Raw genomic sequence first — 19,433 nt, 5'->3', positions numbered from 1 at the left:
CCTTCACCCACCTTGGATATTCCCAGCACAGCCCTGTGGTGGCCCAATGTGCCGGGTACACGAGAGCCACTGCACCAGCAGAGCTCTCTCCAGGGGCCACAGGCCAGATGACAGGGAGCCAGGGAAGGAGGGTCACAGCTCAATGTCTTTGCCCAAGGGAAAGCAGACCAAAGAATACAAAATGTCGGCAGAGGGCATGCTGCCCTTGATTGAGCCCCCGCTGGCTGGAGACCCAGAATTAACAACGGCAGCAACAACAAGAAAATTAGTAAGGCTTGCCAGCTGGGGAGAGACATCTGGCTAGTGATCAGAGGGGCATGTGAGTCAATTAATCCATCTCCGAGCTGGATTAGCACATTGAAACATGCTTCCCTTCACTGCTGCACAGGGACCTGTTGAATGAGCTGTAAAGATGAATGGAACTAAAGAAATTTCATTTAGATGAAGAAAAATGGCTCAGAAGTAGTGAGTGGGTGGTTTTTACATGCCTTATGTGCTGCAAGAATTAAGCACAACTCAGAAAATTTAGGGCATGAAAAGCCATTTGGATACAAAAGCTCTTGCATTTCAGATCTCATTGATTTAAAATTTGTATCTAGATATCTGCCAATTTATTTCTCATGTTTATAGCATATCCAGGAAAAAAGATACTACTGCTCAGGAAAAATAACTCTTTCAGCCCATTCTTTCACAACTGTGGTAAATCAAGTTGCTGTCACCACAGAAGCTATTCCTGGGCTCTTTTGCTTTAAATGGAATGGCAGGACTTTTGCTCAAGGGTATCTTGCTGCATTTAGATCTGGGGAGATTGAGACTCAGTCTCCACCTTCTCTGTCATTGCAGATCAATGGGACATGGTCTTCTTAAATACATTTCAGATTGTCAGAGATAGGACCGGAAGGGATGAGTTTGGTCACTGAGTTCAGTTCTTGTTGTCATGAACCATCAGGTCATATTATCCCTTCTTTGGAATTCTTCAGCTCCCTCTTAAATTTTGCTTTTTTGACTGTTATTCCTGCAGTCAGAAACCTTTTCCAAAACTTCATTCCTTTGCTGTTTAGAAACTTCTTTATAATTTCCATTGTCTGTTTATTCAGGACCAGGTTACAGTCATTTCTTCTAATTCCAGAAATGTCTTTTACTCTCCTCCCTTCCGAGTACTCAGACCCCTGAGGTGTCCATGGATAGCTGTCAAAAACTTCAGTTTTCCTTTTACTAAGCTAAATATGTTCTCTCCGCATTTGTTCTCTCCTAAAACAGCCCCACAGTCCCCTGTGCTTTGCAGTAGTCCTTCTCTGTACCTACACCTACTTCAATTATTATTTTCATAATACATGGATAGTATACAAGTTTCAAATTATATCCTGTGCAATGGTAGTAACACCGCCTTGCACCTGCAGAAAATACCCTTTCTTTCTGTACTCTGGAAGTTGTATTCACTGACTGGGAGTTTCCAACTTTAGGAAAGTGTGAGGAATTTCAGTTAGCACCTGGAAGTTTATACTTGAGACCTGGTAGGAAGAGGCACATGAGTTTTCTCAACAGGGGCATGGTGCCCAGGGACAATCTTGATGCAGCCATTAGCAAAGCAAATTGAGTGCTAGGATGCATCAGGGAAGATTTCTCCAGCAGAAGTGGTGAGGACTTTTTGTATTACTAATGAGCTAAACAGTGCCAGTGAAAAGACATTGACAATACAATCCTGATTGCCCATAGTGAGAAATTGCTCGAATGATCCCTGGGGTTCTTTTGGGATGTGGCATTGTTCTGAATAATTCATTGATGTGTGGGGGGACTGAGCACATAGTGGGGACCACTCAGCAGTTATATTTACAACATGGGCCCCCTTTTCCAGAGGCTGGCAGGGGCAGCTGGATGAGTGCCCACTACTGTGGCCCAATGATCTCATTGCCTCAGGATGGTCCCACAGAGGTTTGATTTATGACATAGCCATACACATGAGGGTGCAGCTCCTCATGTCAGGGACTGTGCACAGTTCTGATCATCTGTACTGGTGGCAGAGGAGCTCAAAGATTGCAGCTACAGCTCCTAAACACTGACAGACACCAGAATATGATTGTGTCATTTAATGGCTAAAACAGTCTCCAGCCACAGAGGTTTGACCAATTTAACTCTTCCAACACAGCTCCTGGGAAGAGACTGGAGACCACCTTAGCCCCAGCAGCATTCACATCAGATCTGTGGGATGGATCCTGCCAGTTCTGGAGCTCCAGAGATTTTCTCTGAAATGGCACAGCACAGCTGTGTCAGATGGTATCCAGATCAGAGTGGTCCATGACCCATCCTATTTGCTAAGATCGTTTCAGCCAAACTGGCTCAGATATACTGAAGAACTACCTTGGTGATCAAAAGAATCCAGAATTAACTCTATGAGAGCAGGAAAAACCGATTTTGAATGCTTTTGAAAAATCTCCTTTATACTCAAAGAGAGCTTTATGTACAGAAACTGTCCACAGCCCCTGGGAATTTGGTTCTCAATTCCTTTAACTGGAGCATGTCAAATAATTTCAGCTGTCACATGTCATGTCTGAGAGACCATGAGCTTTGACACAATATGTGTCAAATATACCTTCAAAGAAAGCAGCATTTCTCTGGGAGGTAATGACAATTGCTGAGCATGATTTCATTCTGAATAAATATGAAAACTTCACAGACATCAGTCAAAAAAAATTAACTCTCCTTGAAGCCATTTCATAAGAAATGCTTCCTTTCCTCTGTCTCTGCTACCTCTCTCCTCTCTCACAGAAAATGCCAAAGTGGATAAGTTCAGGACTTACCTCTCAGAAAAACAAGGGACCTAGAGGAAAGAAAGCTAAAATCCACAAATATCTGTACATAACTGGGTTGTATGAAGTTGACAGACATCCTGTCCCTATTGCTGCCGTGTCACTCAGTGTCCATTACTGGCTATTGACTGTTCTCAGGATTCAGTCCCAGAGATAAAGAGGGAAGGACTCCCTTTTGGAGAGTGTTTGAAGCCTATTGCAAGGAGCATGTCGCCCCTTTAGGACCCGTGCTTGCACTTAAACTATATTGCTTAAAATACAGTGTTTGTCAGACATTCGGTTATCTCCTCCAGGGGAGGAACCAGGAAGGAGAAGAGAAGCACTTCTCCCATTTTCTCTTTAAGTACAATGAAAAGACTCAGACCCGGTCCCCAGTTCAGATCGGAGATCCAACAAAGCAAATCCCTCTTTGTTAGGGGACCATCAACTGTTCATTCAAAAGGAAATGTAATTTTAAAAGTGATCATAAATAGATATGTGCACTTGAAAATAAGAATTTCAACATGAAATGCAGTTAGATATAAATAGAAGGCAATCTAAATTTGTGGATTTTATAAATACATCCAAACTTACTCTCAAAGCCCATGAATTTGGTGAAAGGACTCCAATATTTTTCACATAACCAGTGGGGAGTATGGGACTTACAGGGACAAAGATATGTCCCTACAGTCACACCTGACAGAGATCTATGAATTCCACTGAGATTTCATGATCTGCAGATGATAAGTTAATCATGATGAGAGAAAAGAGTCAATTAGGACAGCTCTAGGAGCATGAAATAGAAGTAAATATCCCATTATAGCCATTAAGCAATATTCCTTCAATATGGCACAGCAAGAGGCACAGGAAAAAGACCATGGAAAGACAAACCTGGCCAAGCTGTTTGTCACCTATGCCAAGTGCAATTGTAGAACTGTTTGCTGCCAGCAAACACAAACCACCAGCAGTGGCTATCTCAGAAGTGAGAAGTCCCTGGTTCAGGAAGGAAAAACAAATGAGTATTTTAAATTTACCTGCAAACTGTCCTGATTTTACTCGACTCTAAAATAACCTGTGTATTCTAAAAAGAAAGTGCTCTTGAAGAGAGATTTTTAGCCTGTTTGATAGGATACTCAGCAGAAACTCTGGGAATAATAAAGGAGTGTTTAAAGCAGATTGTCTGCCTCATTCAGCTGTGTTATGGAGCTGATCCAAAGACACTCAGGAACTTTAAAAGGTGCTGGAGCTGGCCCATCAGTTTCTAGTACTAATAGGAACCGAGCTGTTAGTGTTTTTGCATGACATCCTGTAAGGAAAATGGCTGGCATTTGGCTTACTCGGGAGATTTCACCATCTGTTATTGTAGAGACCCAATAATGATACAAAACACAAATAAGCAAAAAAGAAAAAAATGCCTAACACTCTGTCAAAGTTAGTGAGGTCTTAAAATATTCCTGCACAGGTAGAGAATTTGCTGGAGGAGAATCAGCAGAGCACCGGGCTCAATTACATCCGAGTTTCCTGTGTAAGACCTGTCAAGCAATTCCCATCATCACGTCTGTAAGTGAGCGTGAGTAATGGGTTTTTATTTAAATTCATCTGGTGTTTGCAACCTACACCCAGACAGATAATGGACAGATAGCAGAACAATGATCATTAAGAGGCTATCACTTAATTCTTGTTTTATTCTGCAGCTTGCCTGCCTTCATCTGTCTTCCCTTCTGAAGAAGTGAACACGTTCCTTCTGTCTCAGATGGAAATGCAATGGCCTATTATGCATTCATCACAAGTTTTCCATTTTCCATCCAAAATCATGACAGTGATACAAATATGAAAGCCCACAGAATTTGTTTCCAAAAGCATTCAGCTCCATGCATATGTGTTTATCTTTCTGCAATTGAATATCTTATCCCCCAAAACACACTGTCAACTTCCTTCTAAGTGGCAAATATAACATTTAAGGAGTTTATTTGTCTTACTGAAAACAATAGGTATTAAGTATGGTGGTAGGGGCAGAGCATCCTGCAAAATATTGAAGAAATCTGTTGGTTCACTGCAGTTCTATTGATTTAAGAAACACAAAGGGATTGTGCTGAACAAGATGAAATGGGAAATTAAGTAGCATCATGTGAATGTAGCGGTAAAGCATCCTACATACTCTCATCACTGTCAGCTTCTTGTAGGACAAAAATGTATGTTCAGCCCTGAAAAGGTTGTGAAAGGACCCCTGTGTCCTTCCAATGCAGGTATTGGTAAGCATTTGTTGCCCTAGCTATCCGAATTCCTTTGGGTTTCAGGAGGCTGTCAAAGCCTTACAAGTAGTGAATGCTGTTGTGCAAGTAAAATTAATGACTCCTGTTCTGCTTTCCATATTTAAAGCTTTAAATGAGTCTTATTGCTGTGGAAAACATGAGGAGGAGCAGAGGGGCTGTCAGGATGGAATTGTAAATCTTTTGGCATTTAAAGTCTCAGACCTGATTGACCTCATGATGGTGCTTCAGACCAGTATTTATCTTGGTGTTGTAAAGCAAGCAAATTACCTTTACCCAGGCATGAATCCCACTTTGCAGTCTGCTGTAACTAACTGGGCTATGAGGCTCAAGTGAAATGCTCCAGTCAAGCAAGTAAACATTGAAAAACAAACAAAAACATTTGCATTTGAGGAAGTATTAAATGCATTCATCATCTGCCCTTTGCGTCTGTGCAAGTGCTGGAGTAAGGAGACAGTAATATGAATAGTTGTAACTCTGTTATTAAATAAAATGGAAATGCATTAATAATTAATACAAATAATAACGGGTGCTTGCCCAGCTGGTGTATGCTGAGGTTTCAGCTGGTGCTTGGCAAGGCATGATGGACTAAGGGTTGTTTGGGGAGGGGGATCCCTTGTAGCCCAGATCCCCAACACACTGTGGGCTGCACCAGGAGCTCAGGACTGGCTATTTTCAGTGCAGTGAGGAGCTCCCAGCAGCACCCTGCTCCTGGCTGTAGGGTGACACCTGGCCTCAGAAGGCAGAGTCAGCCTGCCAAGCACTCTGCCTAGGGTGTCTGTCTAAGCAGCAGCTCTGGCCCAAGGGAACTCAGACTCAATCAATAGGTGTTATTGACACCCTCATATTTCAGCTGGCTTCCCTGCTCTTCCCCACAGCCATTAGAAAAGCTCTCCAGAAAGCACTTTGGAGCAGCAGCCAAACCCACATTCTCTGAAAATCCCATGGGATTTTCCTAAGGAACATCCATGTGCCCAGGAAGTAGAGGGAGACCTGGAAAAACTGCTAGCTTATGATTTTCTCTCTATGTGCTTGCAGCAGATGCCCTATGGAATTGTTATTCCACCAGCCCTTTCAGAAGGGAGCGGGTGATAAAATTCCCCAGAGAGTATCTCCAGTTTTACCAGCATTCCCTTAGTTCCTGCTTTACCTATCAGCATCCTCTCCCACAACCCAGAAGCTGCCTTTCCTTGCAAGGTATGTCACAGCACTGAAGTTAGGTCTGAAGCTGGTGCCAGCTGAATGAACCTGTCTGAGGCCTAGAGATCATGGGATTCATCCAATGGGGCCAAGTTTCTGCTGCCATCAGAGGCACACCTAATTTACCTCCATGCAAAGAGGAACAGAGTGTACTCACTGACCTGGCTGCTGTGCACTGCAGGGGCGTGTAGAGCGTTCCAAGCATTAATCCTTAGCACACAACTGCAAGGTCACAAAGTAATGTTACCTTCTATTTTCTATAGGTACAGAGAGGTGAGCCAAAGACAGAGGTGAGACTGGAACCAGATTTCAGTGCTCTGGTTTACCTGCTAGACTGAAGCCTTTACAACTGTTGGAAGGGGATTTTGTGTATTATATTGTGAACCCAAAACCACCAGAAAAAAATAATCTCGTGTGCTTTAATGAGCGTAGGAAATATGTGATGTACATGAGTTTTTCTGAGATTTGGGGAAGTCAGTAATTAAGTTAGATCATTGTCATACACTCAAAAAGTGCTGAAGGACATCTTCATAGAAAATTCCAGGGTTTGCTCCTTCTCATCAACAACACAATGAGTATTCAGGGCACTTTAAATCGTTCTGACCTATTATCACAGAGCTCTTTTCTCTTGGTTCTGCTGCTGGCTATGCATTTCCCCACAGAAATTAATTATCTTTATGAACAAATAGCTTTGTAAAGGACTAGCGCTGTGGCCATAGCTGTCTAGTTTAAGTGAAGCAGCAAAGGTAAAGAGAAACAGGTATTAAATGAATGGTTTTGAGGGGAAAAAAATTAGCTTTGGATGATGAAAACCTGAAAAAGTGTTTTGGTAACCTATATGGTGTTTACTTTTAGCAGCTATATCAGTCTTTGAACAGGAACCATTTCTTCTTGTGTATGGACTGGGCTGCAATGAAGGTAATACTCCATTGTTCTCCTCATTGTTCTTAGGCATTCATGATCTCTGAGAGTTCTATGCTGACACTGGGAAAGAAGTGATCTTTGCTTCTTCTGCCACTGATTCAGGCCATATTTTGTTTTCTCCACAGCTTCCCATTGCTAAAATACAGGGATGGCATTATACCCTGTAATAAAGGGAGTTGTAATTGTGGAAAAATACAAAATCCTGTTTATTGGTTCAGCTGCTGAAAAGGAGAGAGCTGTTCATAATTCCATGGGGAAAAAAAATAAATTCTGAGTGTAAGGGTTAGGTGTTCAAAACTGGAGAAAATTAGTTGTGTTGTAGGTTTAGCTCCCTGCTGCCTTGCTGATCCATCTGGGACGCTCTCAGTCCCTGAGTGAGGATCATGCCATTACTTTGACTCACAGTCTGCACTGAAGCACAGCTAATGCTCTCCTGTAATTGTTTCCTGAATGCTGAAAACAGCAACAAAGCCCACATGCATGCATGCACATATATGCTCACTGCTATGCTTAGCCTGATGGAAATTTTGTAAATTGCTAACCCTGCCTGGAATTGTATCACTTCCAGCCAAACCTCAGCACATTGGTTTGGGCAGCAGAGCTAGGAGTCAAAAATGGGTTCTGTGGAACAGCAGGCTTAACAGCTGAAACCATCAAAGCTCTGAGCCTCCATGCTGGCCAGATGATGAGTTTTTAATTTCTTCCCTGTGGGTCCTCAGATGCGATAGATAAAATAGGAAAAAAAATCATATGTCAGTTCTGTTGGCCTTTAAATGTAAATGGAGAAAATCTGCAGCTTCTATCAGAAAAGAAACTAATCAATTGATATATTTCTGTGGACCTACAATAGTTATGTATCTCTCACATGGAGATATCTATCAAAACGCTCTGAATTTCTTAGTACACCTACTCAAATTCCATATACTTTGTACTAGATGCATAAAATCAGAGAGGCAAGGAGGGAGGAATTTAATTTTACACTTGAAAAATTATGGATCTTTCATTTCTATGCCTCCTCACATTACACTCATATTTAATTTAAGATCTTAAGTGGTTCTAAATAAGCTTCTAAGATTCAGTTTAAGCACAAAATATCCATTCAGGATGAATGAACAATTCTGAATATCTGGAACAAGAGAACAAAAAGGGTTTTAACATTAACAATGGGGCAGATCCATCAACAAGATAACTATGATTGACACAAATGGAGCCTCTTTCACTGGTACTTGATTTGGCCACTGCATTAGACAATGTTTTATTCCTTGTGATTACAGTCCTAGCTCAAAACAGTCTGTTCATACGAGAGAACTTGTAGTTCAAGTCTATAATACCCTTGACTCACTGAACCAGTGGACCAGACAAAAGTCTCATGTTGATAACTGACACAGCTTCTTGAATTTATTTTGAAAAATGTACAAGTTTTCCCTGACTGTAGTGCCTCAAATATTTCCCATCATGTGGTTGTCTCCAGCCCTAGGTGAGTGGAAATGTAGAGTGTTTTCTGCTTGAGGCTCAGTGCATCAATAACTTGGGAGAAAGAAGCTGCTGGCATGAAGGAGGGGGAAGGCTTGGAAGAGGAACACAAAGAGGTCACAACTGGAAAAAAGGAGTGGGATACACCTGGGAGCTGCTGAGGGGCTGACCTGAGCAGTAATCAATGAAAGCAACAGCTCACAGACTGAAGAAATGGAGCTTTCAGCATTTAAAATGCTATTGTAGCAAACAAACTTCCTGCACGCCAACACCCTGACAGCAGAGTGCCAAGTTAACTCACCAAGTTCATGCTGGACTAACTGGGGCATGCTGTGAAGATAATAAGAGCATTTATCTGTCATGAATGCAAGCTTATGGATTGATAGATCATTTGATCTGTATGACTGTATTATGGATTTGCCATTAGCTTTTATCTTTAGCCATGCTGACAGAATCAAAAAACATATTTATTACACTTGGTGGGTTTTAATCGACTTTGCATTTTTCCTGTGAGTAGAGTTGGAACACAGATAATCTGCAAAATACACTGACAATCTTCCAGTTTATTCTGGTTTATTCATATTTTTTCCAAAAAAACAGCTGAAGAGCATATCACAGATGCATTCTCCTGTAAAAGCTTTACATAAGATTTGAAGGAGAATAAACTAGCATTAGCCATAGAAGGGAGAAAGATGCAGTGCAAAAAAAGCTTATCCTCTGGGCTTGATGAAGAAAACAGCTCAAAGTCAGCAAATCAATGATCCCAGAATGAAACTGAAACACTGCCCACAGAAAAAAATGGATTTGCAAAATGTGAGTTCTCCCTATTTCACATGGTATTGCTCCTTCTCACAGGGGAGAGCTTTTAGTGCTAAGGCACAAGGTCTGATACTAGCAAGGCCTGATAACATCCAAATAATGTGGGACCAAACCTCTGCTACACTGAAAATCTGAGGATGAAGGGGAGTCCCTCTTACGGAGATATCTTTGTTGTTCATGTCTAATGTGACCAGAGTGACTATTTCATCAATACAGTCAATAGAGTGCAGGGTGTTATTCAGCCTAAAATAGAAAGGACCTGGGGCTTCTGGGGCTCAGCAAGCTGTCCATGAGCTACAATGTGCCCCAGGAGCCAAGAAGGACAATGATATCCTGGGATGCACTAGAAAAGCATTGCCAGCAGGTCAAGGGAGGTGATCCTGCCCCTCTACTTACCCCGGGTGAGGCCACATCTGGATGCTGTGCCCAGTTTTGGGATGCTCAGTACGAGTGAGAGGGTCCAGCAGAGGCCACAAAGATGTTTAGGGGACTGAAGCATCTCTCTTACAAGGACAGGCTGAGGGAGTTGAGCCTGTTCAGCCTTGCAGCAGGACAAGAGGCAAAGGGCAGAAACTGATGCCCAGGAACCTCCACCTGAACATGAGGAAGAATTTCTGTCCTGGGCAGTGACCGAGCACTGGAGCAGATTGCCCAGAGAGGCTGTGGAGTCTCCCTCACTGGAGATAGTCAAGAACCATCTGGACACAATCCTGTGCTCTGGAATGACCCTGCTTGAGCAGGGAGTTTGGAGCAGGGGACCCACTGGTCCCTTGTAGCCTGACTGATTCTGTGATTCTGTGAAATGAATTGCCTGCCAACAACTTTTGGCATATTGGCCTCACTGACTAAAGGAGAACCTTAAAAGTCCACTCCACCCACAAAATTCCTTTGTCCAGTTCTACAAACCCTGTTCATTGGCCATGGAGAGAAATAAGTAAAGTAGTGTGCAATTTATTTCATCTTATTACAGTGTGTACAATATATTTGATGAATCACGTTCTGTAATTAACAAATTCCAAGAATAAAGCTGTGCTTACATAACAATAGGGGAGGTTAAAAAGTTAAAGCCTGGGACCCTGCAAGGATGGAGGAGTTCTTGCAGCATGTCCTGGTCTTTTGAAGGCTATTTTCCTAAGGAAATAGGGCTTATGCAATTACATTAACTGTCAATTCCAATAAAGTTTGAATGCTAGCCAGTGTCAACAAAATCATACAAAATACAGACTTTGAAGACATTAATTTGTTACAGGTTTCCTTTTTAGGGAAAGGAAGGTGGCTGAATAAAGGAATGAAAAATGTGATTAAAAACCCTTGATGAAGAAAGGCTGAGGAGTGAGCTCAGCCACACAGCAAACACCAAAAACCCCTGCAGGAAACCACAGGAAAAGAGGCTTTCCACAGATAGGCTGTATCACTATTGTAACCTATCTTACATCAGCTGGAAACTGCCAGATGATGTATCTGTCTTGGAAAAAATAAAATGCCCTGGTCTTATTCTATGTCAGAAAGAATACACTCAAACTGGAGCACAAGTGTCACCTGGGGATAGCCTGTGCTTGAGTGACATCAGGGAAAGCTTGGCTCTGAATTCAGCAAACCCTGATTTCACGCCTTGCAGACTTGTTTTAGACAGGAAAGTTACAGGTAGGGCACAGTCAAAGCAGTCGGCAGCTTATCCAAACCAGTGAGAATTCCTCTGGTCAGGAGTATTGGCCATCTTTGACACCTTCTTTTTGCAAATGTGGGTGTCACTTCTACAACCTACCAGGATGTACCAAAAACGTGCAGCCTGTGATAAGAGTAGGCTGTTACTCAAGCGTTGTCTTCATTTTATATTGGAGAGATGCCACAGGAGTTCCCATTTTAAATCTTGTCACCTGCTTTCACAGGCCTCCCTTGTTTTCCATGTGTATTCCTGGGTGGAATAGGGAGAGGCAGATGCTGGCTGTGCTGATTTTGCTTTCCTGAGAAAAGGTAGCTGGGCCTGAGCCACGAAGGGAGGGTATCTCACTGCTGACAAACTGAGTGTGATATCCCTGAAAAGCACGTAAGGTCATTAAATTTGAAACTTAGGGAACTGCATTTCTTTCTCCTTGCAAGCTGTCATGTAGCTTAAAGATCTAGAATTTTGTCAAAGATATCTGCCCTAGAAAATGAATTTCAAAATTTCCCCTCAAGTTCCTTCACTTTTCCATGCTTTTTATCCTTCGGTAATCCCCCTCTTCCCAGTCACTTTTGTGAGACCCCCAGAACTTGTCCCCACTCTCAGCACATCCTGAGCTGTTTGCTTCCTGATTTTTCTCCTTGCTCAAAGACCCCTCTGCAGTCCATCATATGTGATGTAGGGCCCTTTGCCTCCCAGAGGCACGACACTGGCATGTGGATAGCACCACAGCCCTGGGAAAAACAATCTCCAGAGATGGTTCTTCTCCATCATCTTCCTCTCCGTGAAACAAGCTGTGGAACTGGAAGAAAATGCCCTTGAGGGGAGTGCAGCCTGATTCGCAATCTGGCATGTACGATTCCTAACCTACTTTTTTTTTCTCATGCACCTGGTCTTGTGGTTTCTCAGGTCTCCTTTTTCAATTGCTGCCTGACAGGAGAATTTGAGGCAATTATCACAGAATGGTTTTTATTGTGTGCCTGCTGCCATGAGGATGGCTCTGCCTTCCTGAGGTCAGTAGAAATGTTGGCAGTCATGAAGTTTCTCCCCAGTCAAAGCCAGAACGTGCAAGCAAAGCAATGAAATCCTCACCTCTGGTTCAGTTTCGTTAACAAATACAACTAGTGACTCTTGGCCAGTTCTTGAATTCTTTAATGGGATTATTATTCATTCATGCTGGCCTCGGTGAAATTTGGGATACATATCTTAATCTTAGATTGCAATGAGAATTGTAATAACAAGAGAGCTTGTTATTACAAGGCACAGAGGCCACACAGAAAGAATATCCAGTCCTGATCCTCCCAAAATAAATCAGATCTAACTCCTCCTGGAGTGAGGCAGAGTACATCCTTACTGTGGACTGTGCCTTCCAAGAAATTATAAGCCTCTATACAAACATCCATGCAAAGCAGTTTTAACTCTTCCTTCACCAAAACTCTTTGTCCACCTCTTGTGAGGGATGAAAGGAGCACAGTTAACACCTGGGCTCATCCTGCTTAGCTTTAGGTTCCAAATAAGGACCCTCACTTTAGATGGCTACGATACGATTTAGATTCAAACATTTCCCTGAATGTTTTTCACCAACTTTGGGCTTTGTCCAAAGCAAAGCATCATCACCACAGAATAACCATAGAATGATTAGAATGATTTGGGTGGGAAAGGACCTTAAAGACCATCTAATTTCAACCCCCATAGCAAGCCCCAGTCAATTGAACACTTCTAGCAATGGGGGCTCAGCTTCTGCGGGCAACCTGTTCCAGTGCCTCTTCACTCTCACAGGAAATAACTTTATATCTATTGTAAATCTATTCCCTCTCATGCCCTTCTAAAATGTTCCTCTCCTTTTAGACTTTTCGTCTTGGCTTATATATGATGTGACCTTATATAAGAGCATAGGACACAGTTTGCACAGGTTGTAGAAAAACATGAATTCACCAGGAATTGTTGAGTTTATTCATGTTTGTCTTTCCTTTGCTTTGTCGTTATGTCGGAGATTTGGCACCACAGAGCAACTCCTTGCAAGGAAAAGTGTCACAGACATGCACTGTGCTCCATCCAACAGCTCAGCTGGGCCTTCATCAGAGCACCAGCACTGTTCCAGATACTCTAAATAGGGCCTGTGTCTTTCCTTCCCTTCATTAGCAAGGAAATCCCCATCACACTCCCAGGCCATGAATTATTCTGGCAGAGGGATTGAGGACCAAGCTGGGTGGACTGCAAATTCAGTTCTGTGGCCAACCAGATGGCTGAAAGTCCATTTACTGTCAGCACAGAAAAGAGTAAAGACAAAGGCAGTGCTAGAGAAAGCTGTTTCCTGCACAGTGCTGGGCAGAAGGTGACAGAATACAAGTGGGAAGGTCCCCAGAGTGTCCCGAAGTAATCAGTGAATGGACACACAGTGAGCCGCCAAACCATGTGTGGCTTTACCCAGTGTCTCATCTCTTCTTTCATAATTTGTGCTAAATGCTTCTCTAAATTCTGAGTTAAGCTGTTGTTGCCATAGCAATGGCCATTTAGAGTGAGAGCATGCAGTGTATGTCTTGGGGGTGTGAGGTTCTGGCTCCTCTCATAAAAAATATGTCTGCATGTACATACACTGCTGTGGAGCTGCATGGAAGGAGCCAAGCAAGCAGTTTGCATCAGATCTGAGGGAGGGACAGGTGGGATGGAAAGAGGAGAAGCTTGGTGCAGGTTGGAGCTGTTTGTTCCAGGATGCACCTGCAAAGAGCTGAGTACTAAACTGAAATAAGTCTTAGTGATAACTGACTGATATTTCATTTCTTAGCAGTAGAAGAAACTTACTCAGGACAAGGCATGTTCATTGCTGCCTTTATGAAATAAATCTTTGCAGGAACAGGAAAAATTTGCTTTGTCTGGTTTATTTTCATTAAAAATAACTCTTGCTGCTAGCTCTTTAACAGGAAATGCTTTTAAGCAATCTACTCCCACTGTTGATACAAGTTTATTTACCAGGGCACAGGCTGAAAATAAGTCAATAAATAATGCAGGCATTATATTACCTAATTTTAGATCCACTTCGAAGATTTTTCAACACACTTCTAAGATTTTTCAACACTCCTAGCACTAGCATTTTTAGTGGTCACAGCAAGAGAGATTCAGAACTTGTGAGATTTATTCCTCACTTTATGCCACTTCACTGTTGGGTGAGGAAATGTCTTAAATAGTTACAGCTAGGGCAAGATCCCCTCATATCCCTCAGCCTCTTTCCCTGAGGACTTTGGCAGAGTTCCATCTTTCTCCAACTAAATTTGGCTTAGAAGTGGAGTTAAGCATCACCTTGATCAGCAAGTGCAAGCAGGGTCTGAAGTGTTTCAGGAATTCTCATCCTGAGTGAGGTTTAGGTACCTGAAGCACTAACTGATGAAGAAGGACAGTCCATTTGTGTCACTGGCTGGGCCTCAAGTCCCACATTTTAAGTCTCACATTTGACTGATTGTGAACAGCATTTTTAAAGTCCATAAATTCATAGCAGGGCATCCGAGTTTGATAATGTAGCCATAAACTTCTGTGACATATCTTGTCCCTCCATGAGCCCAGACAGGGTCATGAATCAGAATTAACATTCCAAATTCCTGTAAGAATACCTGATTTAAGCTTTGAATATAATCTGGGGCCCACGAGAGAGCCATAAATGTATTTTTGAAGTATAGCTCTGTATTTGCCTGTTTCTCAGTAAATAGCAGTCACCACCTCCCTGTCGGTGACATAAGGACACACCTAGGGCATGGCAGACTGGGCTATTGTTCCCACTTCCAGTGGTGCTTTCTGGTGGAGGTGAGGCAGTCTTGTGCCTCTCTTTGCTGACTGGAAAAGAAAAAGGCAAAGAGAATCTATCAGCCAGCAAACCCCACAGGCTTCAGTAGTTTACTGATTAGCAGCAGCTGCAAAACAAATCCTGTAAAATTTTTAGTACAATCCCGTTCCCACAAATAGCTGAGGGCAGCTTTTGTTTCCAGCAAACTTCTGAGACTTTTGTGATCAGAACTATGAAGGCAGTAAGCACAATTCACGATCAATTATGTTTTATTAATGTTTTTTTAATACACGCCACAGCCCAGTAATCATGGAGCTGTTCAACAATGTTGATCTGAAGTCAGCTAATAGCAGGATGTAATTTGTGGCCGTCTCTGCTCACTTACAAAACACTTGCTCTGTTAATTGTGATTTCACACTCTGCTGAATGCTGTTGCCTGGAGGTAACATTCATGTGATGGAAGAGTTACCAGTCTGGGCTCTGGGGGGAGGGTGTAGGAAAGGATCATTTCAACAGAGGCTACTGTTATTACATTTTTAATTCCTTTTATATTTAAAAAAGGAAAGAAAACAACTAAACATCAAAAAGCTACAACCCACTGCTAAATAGGTCTTTAAAACCTGAATGTTCTTTCCATGTTTTGATCCCTTTCTACTGCTTTGTGTTGTTACCAGGAACATGACAAAACAAGTGGCCAGAAGATGAAACCCTGCCAGGGTAATCAGGCACCTGCCTTGACCTCATATTGTAGATGCTGGGCAAACCCAAAGAAAAGCCTGTATTTTCATTAGAAATGTTTTCATGCCTTTGGGGGTCCCAGAGACACCTGGGGACTTGCTTAACCAGAATAGGCAGGAGATTCTCCTGGAGAAGGTCAGAAAAGTTGCCATGTTGTAGTGGGCAAGTTGAGCAGATGGAATCTCATCACTGAATGGTTGGTCAAGGGTGATGAGACAAGAGTTCAGCCCTGCGCAGGCACGGGCAAGGCAGCAGCTCCTGCTCTAAGTGCCTGCAGTGAATATGGCAGAGGGAGAAATATTGCCTCTGTCAAGTGAGAAGAACCATCTTAACCTGGAAAATTTCCAGCTGAGTGTTTGGTATGGCTGTAGCAAACTGGGAGATACAGCTCAGACCAGACAGTGATGGGAGCATCAGCCTGGGAAGGCTTTTATTGACTCATCACTAAATTGGGGCAAGGGAGAAGGAGCCACAGAGGGCATTTTGCCCGCTCTTGGCCATCACCTCCACTATTCCAGTTGCTCCCATCCTGAACAGTGATGTGGAGACCTCCAAGCCAGGCTTGAGTGCTGCTGCCTGGGGGTCCAAGCCAGGACTGGGTCCCATCAGAGCAGCCTGGGTGGCAGCAGAAGTCACCACACATGCAGCCAGAGAGGAAAAAGGGTGCACACTGCTACCTTGTGAGGCTGGTGTGACTCTGAGGCTGCCTGTGCTGCCAGCCAAAACCTCAACAAAAACAATATTAGCAAAGGACTCTCTGCCCTCCACATATGCAGAGGCTCAGCCATATTTTCTGTACTGCCAAAATATGAGGAAAACATCTTGGCACAATAGCACGAGTGAAATCTGGCAGCTCACTCTGGCGTGAGCCAAGAATGCCCAGGCAGAGCTCCTCAGCTGGAACACAGGTTCAGGGGAGGTGCAGCCTCAAGGAAAACCCTGCAGGCACTGCAGAGAGCTGAGAAGTGATTAGGGGCACAAAGCAGCAACGATCTGTGTGGGCAGAAAAAAATAGATGGTAAAGAATCAATTAAGATGGAAAGGTTAAATACGTGTCTAAATACTAAATGCACAGATACTCCTTGGGGGGCTGTACTTTGGATGGTGTTAACTTCACTTAGTTAAGCCTCACTTGCATTAAGCACAAGTGTTAAAGCTTCTCTTAGCTAAATATTTCATCCCCAGCACATGACACTGGAAACATCATGGTTTACTCTGGACAAGATTGCTCCTCACTTGTGCCATCACCTCTCTCACCCAACATTTGACATTGCTGACCTTAGCCTGGTGCTGGTGCTCCCCCACACCACCTAGGAGGAGTAATTGCAGTGACACCCACAGGTCACAGAAGCCAGCTGCTCCTTTGTCCCCAAAGGCTTTATACTCCCATTTTTCCCATTTCCATGCCTTTCTGGGATCACAGGTGAAGGCTGAGACTAAAGCCAGCTAGCACACAATCAATAAGCACACAGCCCTTGCCTGCTCATTGCAGTCACTGCTGGTGGGCTCTCAGCTGTCACCAAAGCCTGGGAGAAACGAGCAGATGGACAAAAAGCAGTAGGATTCAGCTGATTCCAAAGGAGACAGAAGGGAAGATGGTGGGACTTTCAAAGGTCTAACCCTGCATTACATCAAGATCATTACACCACAAATTGTCCAGATGGCACAGAGCCTCAGGCTGGACTCCTCAGTGCACTTGAATGTACTCATTGTCAGAGCAGGGAGAAACTCCAATGATTTAGGAGCCTGCATGGCCTGACCAGAGCTCTGCCTCTGGTGGTCTGCTCATTGTAACTCCCTCTCCTGAGACCAAACTCACTCTGGAAGAGCTCAGACAGTGCCAAATGCTCCAATGTATTTTAACAAATAACAAAGATTCATTTTTCCACACCATATTAATATCTGGCTATCTTCAGGGGCTCCTTGTTCCTCACCAGGCAGAATTAATACCCCTAGTTCTAATCTATAGAGTTATTTAATATCTGGAAACTTAAAGAGTAACACGTCAAAGACATCTGTTTTCCCATGTGATTAATATTTTAAATCCTTTTTTCTGAAACAGCATATCATAGATCTCTGAGGAGAGGGCTGGGCATCTGCTCTATGTTGACATTGTAGAAAACATAAAGCATCAGATGTTGATGCTAACACAGTGCAAATAGTAACACAGTGTTCTGAATTTTTCTTCTTGTTCTAAAGCAACAGAATATAAGTTTTTATTTTAAGACTGGTGATTTACTCCTACTCTGATGTATTTTCTCTTGCTTTATATGTCTTTATACTGAAATTTTCCCTAAATTATTAGGGCTTTTCGAACTCTTTTACAATATACTAGACATGACATGAACTTGTATGGTTTGTAGCCTCATGCTGCTGCTGGTGCTAATTGCAATAATTGATGTTTTTCATGTACAGGTTTTCAAGATTAAATGAAATTCACAAAAGTACCTAATTGGAAAGCCATTTTTGTCATATTTTACAAGGCAAGAAAAAAAAAAATCTGAGATGTAACAGCCAACAATTGAAATTTAAAGCACTTTCATTAATTTTCAACAAATTTATATGCCAGTACCTGATTAAGATTTCATGAAGGAGTTTCTCAATTTCCATAGAAGAAATTTCCTTTTTTTCTCCACCTCATCACGTGTTCTGCAACTTTTCCGAGGTTTGTTTGTTTCTTTGCTTTCTTTTATGACCTCATTGAAGCTACCAGATTTCAGCCAGCCAGAATCAGGGTGTGAGCAATTTGTGTGCTTGGCACAGGTCTGTCACTGTAAGCTTTGGGTCACTTTACAAATATTTCTCTTCCAGAGGTGACAACATCTCTAATTATAATTGGCAAGGAGACCCAAGCTTGTCTGTCACTTTATTCTGATTAAATAAGACATTATCTTTCAGTGCAGTTCTCATCAGGCATTAAGGTCAAGCTCTGCCAGGGCACATATAAATGTGATAAATGTGTTGGATGATCTGTGCTACTGTGCAAGTTATCCATGATCTCTGAGAGAAAGGAATCTTGGCATTCAGCTTCTTGTGCGACTCTTGAAAGACACACTGGAATTTTGAGCTGAAATTTGAATTGTTTTAAAAATTTGCCTCCCTAAGATAAAATTTGTAGGGCACAGCAAGGGCTCAGGGAAAGATACTTCACTGATGGGTGACCTTGGAGAAAGATCTATTGATGAAACTATTAGCTTCAATATTTGTAAAATGCCATGACAGCACAGGTGTGGTGGGAACCTCCATCTGTGACCTTACACTGGGCATGGTTCTCCTCCAAAGAAAGTTTACAAAGGACAGCAGGTGATACCGAGGTGGCATATGGCTCCAGGCCCCACAATAACACATTATAGCTCTGAATAATGCAGTATAAACCCTCAACTGCCAAGGGGGAGCCACCCACAATAAAGCTAAACATAATCTTCTCCAGCACCCACGTCAGCTCCTGTTGCATCCTTTGTCGGGAAGCTGCATAAACAGATGAGCTCTGCAAAATACTGTGAGGGGGAGCAAATGTGGGGAAAATTAGGATAGAGCACATGGTAGGGAGGAGAGGAAACCTCTCCAGAGTTTTAGCCCTGTCATGTAGATTGCCTGTGACCGTGTTTACAGGGATCTCACAGGTTAAGGGAAGAGACAAGGATTTGACTCCATGTTTCAGAAGGCTTGATTTATTATTTTATGATATATATTACGATAAAACTATACTAAAAGAATAGAAGACAGGATTTCCTCAGAAGGCTAGCTAAGAATAGAATAAGAAGGAATGATAACAAAGGTTTGTG

The 19,433-nt window shown here is 42.7% G+C and overlaps 1 protein-coding gene across 4 annotated transcripts in view; it reads left to right on the top strand.

Moving 5' to 3' along the window:
- The window catches only part of GRM3 (glutamate metabotropic receptor 3), a 105,393-nt gene that overhangs the window by 34,743 nt on the left and 51,217 nt on the right, over positions 1-19,433 (top strand). The window contains exon 2 of one of the 4 annotated variants that reach the window (XM_058023456.1): positions 4,249-4,346. The exons of 1 other annotated variant lie outside the window; for it this stretch is intronic. The gene's annotated coding sequence lies outside the window, so the exon portion shown is untranslated. Of the gene's footprint in view, positions 1-4,248; positions 4,357-18,215; positions 18,314-19,433 lie in introns of those variants that run through there. 2 more of the 4 variants (XM_058023457.1, XM_058023458.1) reach the window with 2 other exon arrangements.

This window comes from Melospiza georgiana, chromosome 4 (assembly GCF_028018845.1).
Source record: "Melospiza georgiana isolate bMelGeo1 chromosome 4, bMelGeo1.pri, whole genome shotgun sequence".
Lineage (NCBI taxonomy): Eukaryota > Metazoa > Chordata > Aves > Passeriformes > Passerellidae > Melospiza > Melospiza georgiana.
Note: the sequence above shows the minus strand (reverse complement) of the source record. Positions and strands in the feature narration are given on the sequence as shown.